Source organism: Trematomus bernacchii, unplaced genomic scaffold (assembly GCF_902827165.1).
Source record: "Trematomus bernacchii unplaced genomic scaffold, fTreBer1.1, whole genome shotgun sequence".
NCBI lineage: Eukaryota > Metazoa > Chordata > Actinopteri > Perciformes > Nototheniidae > Trematomus > Trematomus bernacchii.
This window is the reverse complement of record NW_022987618.1, coordinates 887,987-893,121: the sequence shown is the minus strand read 5'-3', so window position 1 is coordinate 893,121 and position 5,135 is coordinate 887,987. Positions and strand designations below refer to the sequence as shown.

Here is a 5,135-nt window from a genome sequence, read left to right as displayed (position 1 = left end):
GAGATGAGCTGCGTCTCGCCTCGAAAGTAGACGAGAATAGCCGAGTGCAGCTGGGGGAGGTCTCAAACAGCTCGTCTGAAGTCGGACAGCTCGGAGTCGGCTTGACTCGGTTTGCAAAGGCCGAAATTGCGCTGGCGTTCTTCGTTGCAGATGAAATGGATGCAATAGAAATCCCACAATTATTATATCACTACAAATGAATGACTCAAGTGTCTGTTCATTTTAAAACAAATCAATACAAGGGGGGTTAAATCCTACATGTAAAAGACAGAACCACTTATTACTTTTCAAAACTACTTCTGTCAGTGTTCTCGACCAGTTTGCATTTATAAAGAATGCACAAATGTGTTTAATCGTTAATGTCAGATATGTACTAAGTAAATACATTTGTTCCTGCTCAAGATTAGATTCTACTTTATTGTTATTGCACAGATTACAGGAGACAACGAAATGCAGTTTAGCTTCTAACCAGGAGTGCAACAAGCAGTAAAGTGAAAAGTAATGTACACAATCTACAGAATAAAATATAGAATGAATTGAATGATGAATAAACAGTGAGGGGTATGAATACACTAGATATACACAGCAGCCTGTGAGCAGTATGAACAGTATTAACAGTAGGCTTGTTTGAGACAAGCGAGACCTGCGCAGACCTGCGCAATTGCGATTATGTTATGATACAAACAAACGGTGGCATCGATCTGCAATGTTTCCGTTTGAAGCTGTGTGGAAGGCAGTTACCATGACCGCAGGGCTACCTAGCTAACCTAGCTAACGCTAAAGAGTTCAATTTACAGTAAGTAGAGCCTCATTATAATATATATAAATACAAAAATAATAATATATAAAGTTAAATACCTAAGTTATTTTTGGTGTTATATTAAGTTAAATACTAAATCGGTTTGCTTTATGTATACTCTGTCAGAACAATTGTTTTTCAGCTATTATACATTGTTAAGCTAATTTAGCTTTATTAAGCCAACGTTCAGTCCGCATAATGCCCCGCTCTGCAGGCTTACTGTTGTCTACGGCTAACGGTACGTTTATGACACTCAACATATTCCTTTTTCTAATTATGTTATTACCTTCTCTGGAATCAGTGGTGTAAAGCAACAAAGTAGATTTAATCAAGTACTGTAGGCCTACTTAAAGGTACTTGTACTTTACTTGAGTATTTTAATTTGTTTGCTACTTAATACTTCTACTCCACTACATTTCAGGTAAATCGTGTAATTTTCCTCCACTACATGTATCTAATCCCTTTAGTTACTTCACAGATGTGGATGAATGATGTGAAATATAACCAAGTGTTAAATCAGACTTTAGTTCCACCTGGAGTAAATCCACAAGCTACCCTGCAGTATACAAAGTCATTCAAACTAGCTGCACCTTTGCAGGACTTTGACTTGTAACCGAGTATCCCTACACTGCCTTCCCTTCTGTCTGCCTAGAATTGCCTCAATAGCTTTGAATGGTTACCGTTCTGCAGCTACTGTAATACAGAGGCAGCACAGCCTCAGAGGCTCAGCAATCTCAGGTTTGTCTCACTACAGCTAAGTATCTACTGTAAAAAATAACTATAATAATAATAATCTAATGCTTCTTTCAGACATGGATCAAATGGGGCAGAAGATAGATAATCCTCAACAAATACAGAATAACTCAGCTCCCTGTAAACAAAGACAAGACAGTCCTGACCAGAAGACATTCCTAAATGAACAAGGTGGTTGAGAGATCAGAGCATGTTAAATGTTGCAGAGGCATTACTTATGACAGGAAATGATTGCTGACTTCATATTGCAATTATCTTTCCTCTATCCTCAGAGACTGATAGCGATGACGAACAGTACAAGGAACTCAGGAGAAAAGATTATGAGGTAAATGACAGACGCAAGACTTTTGACAAATACCAGAAGGCTAGACCCCATCACCCCTGTTTTAGTCTCTCTTCACTGGCGACCTGTCTGTTTTACAATTTGTTTTATGATTTCACTGATTACTTTTAAAGCTCTTAACGGGTTGGCTCCTGATTACCTCCCTGACTTGTTGTGCCCATATGAGCCTGTCCGCAGTCTCAGATCCTCTGGTAGGGCTCTGCTGGCTGTTACCAACACCAGGCTAAAAACAAAGAGTGATCGAGCGTTCTCCGTCAGAGCAGCTCTGGAACTCCCTGCCCGAGATCTGAGGCTGGCAGGATCAGTGACATCTTTTAAATCACTTTTTTCCATTTTAGTATTGCTGCTATTGTTAAAACGCTGTATACTTTACAGGGTGGTGGGGATTGTATTATTATACCTGCTACACCTGCTGTTCTACTTCTCGCAGCAATGCTCTGTGTGAGAAGATTGGGGGAGGGGGGGGGGTAGATCAGAGGACGTCTCTGATTGCTGCCGGGGTTTAACTAATGTTTCCATAGAGTGGAGCGAAGCTGTACTGTGCTGGTGTTCCTGCTTACATCACATGCATTGTAGGAGCCATGAATGTCAGAGAGTGGGGGTTTCTGTTGTAAATGTCATAAGGTCTTTGTTTATAATGTTGTTACTTATTACTTTTGGATCAAATATTGGTTGGATGAATTGGCTAACATGGGTATAGGGCAGCACTAAGAGTAAATATAATCACCTGTTCACCTGTGTGAGGCGTGTGTGGAAGAGAGGGTGAGAGGCTCGCTATATTTTCCGTTGACAAAATGTAGCGACTTCAAAGTCGCTGAGGTCGGGCCTGGTTGCCTTTGTAAGGCGCGCTATCAAAAATATATGCTGAGATCCAAAAATGTGTTCAACATAATCTCAATTGAATGAAAATGATCAATTTAACATAACGTGTTAATTCTTCCCTGATGACCCCCTCCCTCTCATTAATGAGCTGCAACTCTCTTTTGCCCCTCATCCTTCCATCCACAGGAGTCTCTAAAGACCGGCAGGTCAAAGGCTAAGAAGTTGACGAAAGCCTGTCTTAAAAAGAGGGTACAAGTGAAACTGGTTGAATATGACTTTATAGAAGTGAATTACATCTCTGAACAGTGCCAGAAGAAGTTTGAGGAGACATCCGAGAATGCCAGAATATTGTGAGCAGCAGTGGATTCTCTGTCATTGTAACTTAAGACTGGATACAATATATTGATCTAATGTTGTAATCTTGTCTCCGTTATCAGTTCTGAAAGACACGGCAAGGTTAAACAGGAGAAGTATTCTACAAATGAGGAGTTAACCGATCAAATAAGGACTAATAAAAGGTAGGCTTATGCTAACATTGTTCATTTAACATAAATACTGTATGTGAACATATGCCCCACGCTAACTGTATGTGAACATATGCCCCACGCTAACTGTATGTGAACATCTGCCCCACGCTAACTGTATGTGAACATATGCCCCACGCTAACTGTATGTGAACATCTGCCCCACGCTAACTGTATGTGAACATCTGCCCCACGCTAACTGTATGTGAACATCTGCCCCACGCTAACTGTATGTGAACAATCTGCCCCACGCTAACTGTATGTGAACATCTGCCCCACGCTAACTGTATGTGAACATCTGCCCCACGCTAACTGTATGTGAACATCTGCCCCACGCTAACTGTATGTGAACATCTGCCCCACGCTAACTGTATGTGAACATCTGCCCCACGCTAACTGTATGTGAACATCTGCCCCACGCTAACTGTATGTGAACATCTGCCCCACGCTAACTGTATGTGAACATATGCCCCACGCTAACTGTATGTGAACATATGCCCCACGCTAACTGTATGTGAACATATGCCCCACGCTAACTGTATGTGAACATATGCCCCACGCTAACTGTATGTGAACATATGCCCCACGCTAACTGTATGTGAACATATGCCCCACGCTAACTGTATGTGAACATATGCCCCACGCTAACTGTATGTGAACATATGCCCACGCTAACTGTAATGTGAACATATGCCCCACGCTAACTGTATGTGTAACATATGCCCCACGCTAACTGTATGTGAACATATGCCCCACGCTAACTGTATGTGAACATATGCCCACGCTAACTGTATGTGAACATATGGCCCCACGCTAACTGTATGTGTAACATATGCCCCACGCTAACTGTATGTGAACATATGGCCCCACGCTAACTGTATGTGAAACATATGCCCCAGGTATGTGAACTGAACATCTGCCCCACGCTAACTGTATGTGAACATCTGCCCCACGCTAACTGTATGTGAACATATGCCCAGTGGAGGAAGAAGTATTCAGATGCTTTACTTCAGTAAAATTACCAATACATTTTTGCCAAAAGTACTCTTTCTTCTTCATAGGGAGCCTCCCATGTTTGATGAGATCCGGCCTGAATATAACAGATACCTGAACATCCTGTTGAAGCGGCCGCCTTCAGAGTGGCAGGAGGCTCTGAGAACTACAGACCTCAGAGAGCCAGCAAGGGTGCAGGGTAAAGTGTTACAACTAAGTGAATCAACATCAGTTACAATATGAATGTATTATTTAAGGTATCTTTTTTAAATCCCCTGACTTTGGTTTGAAATCATCCCTGATCACAGACTCGGAGGGAGGTCTGGACTCCAGTGCAGGTGGAGTCCTCCCCCCCCCCCCCACACTGACACGCTGTAAGGACACATCAATGCTCACATCCACCACAATCACCGCCGCAAGTGTTGGTCTAACTCATATACTGTGGTTCAGTGTTTCATTCTCAAAGATGTCAAAGGCTTTATTGTTATATACACAGAAGCTACAGTGTAGATATGGCAAGGACAATCTTAAGTGCCAAGCTCCTCCAACAATGCAACATAATATATACAGTGGAGGAAATAAGTATTTGATCCCTTGCAGATTTTGTAAGTTTGCCAACCTACAAAGAAATTAACAGTCTATGATTTTAATGGTAGGTTTATTTGACTAATGAGAGAAAGAAATTGACATTATATAAAAGATAACGTTTTATTTGCATTTAACTGAGGGAAATAAGTATTTGATCCCCTTGCAGAACATGTGTCAGTTCTTGGTGGAGAAACCCTTGTTGGACACACAGAGGTCAGCCGCTTCTTGTAGTTGGTCTGCAGGTTTGTGCACATCTCAGGAAGGATGTTGGTCCACTCCTCTCTGAAGACCCTCTCCAAATCCTGCAGGTTTT

General features: G+C 41.8%; 1 long non-coding RNA gene across 1 annotated transcript; it reads left to right on the top strand.

The window, feature by feature from the left end:
* Positions 1 to 3,154: 3,154 nt before the first annotated feature.
* Positions 3,155 to 4,609, top strand: LOC117484222. Its single transcript, XR_004556092.1, has 3 exons — positions 3,155 to 3,235; positions 4,303 to 4,433; positions 4,543 to 4,609. It is a non-coding gene; the product is annotated as an uncharacterized LOC117484222 (long non-coding RNA).
* The last annotated feature ends 526 nt before the right edge of the window (positions 4,610 to 5,135 follow it).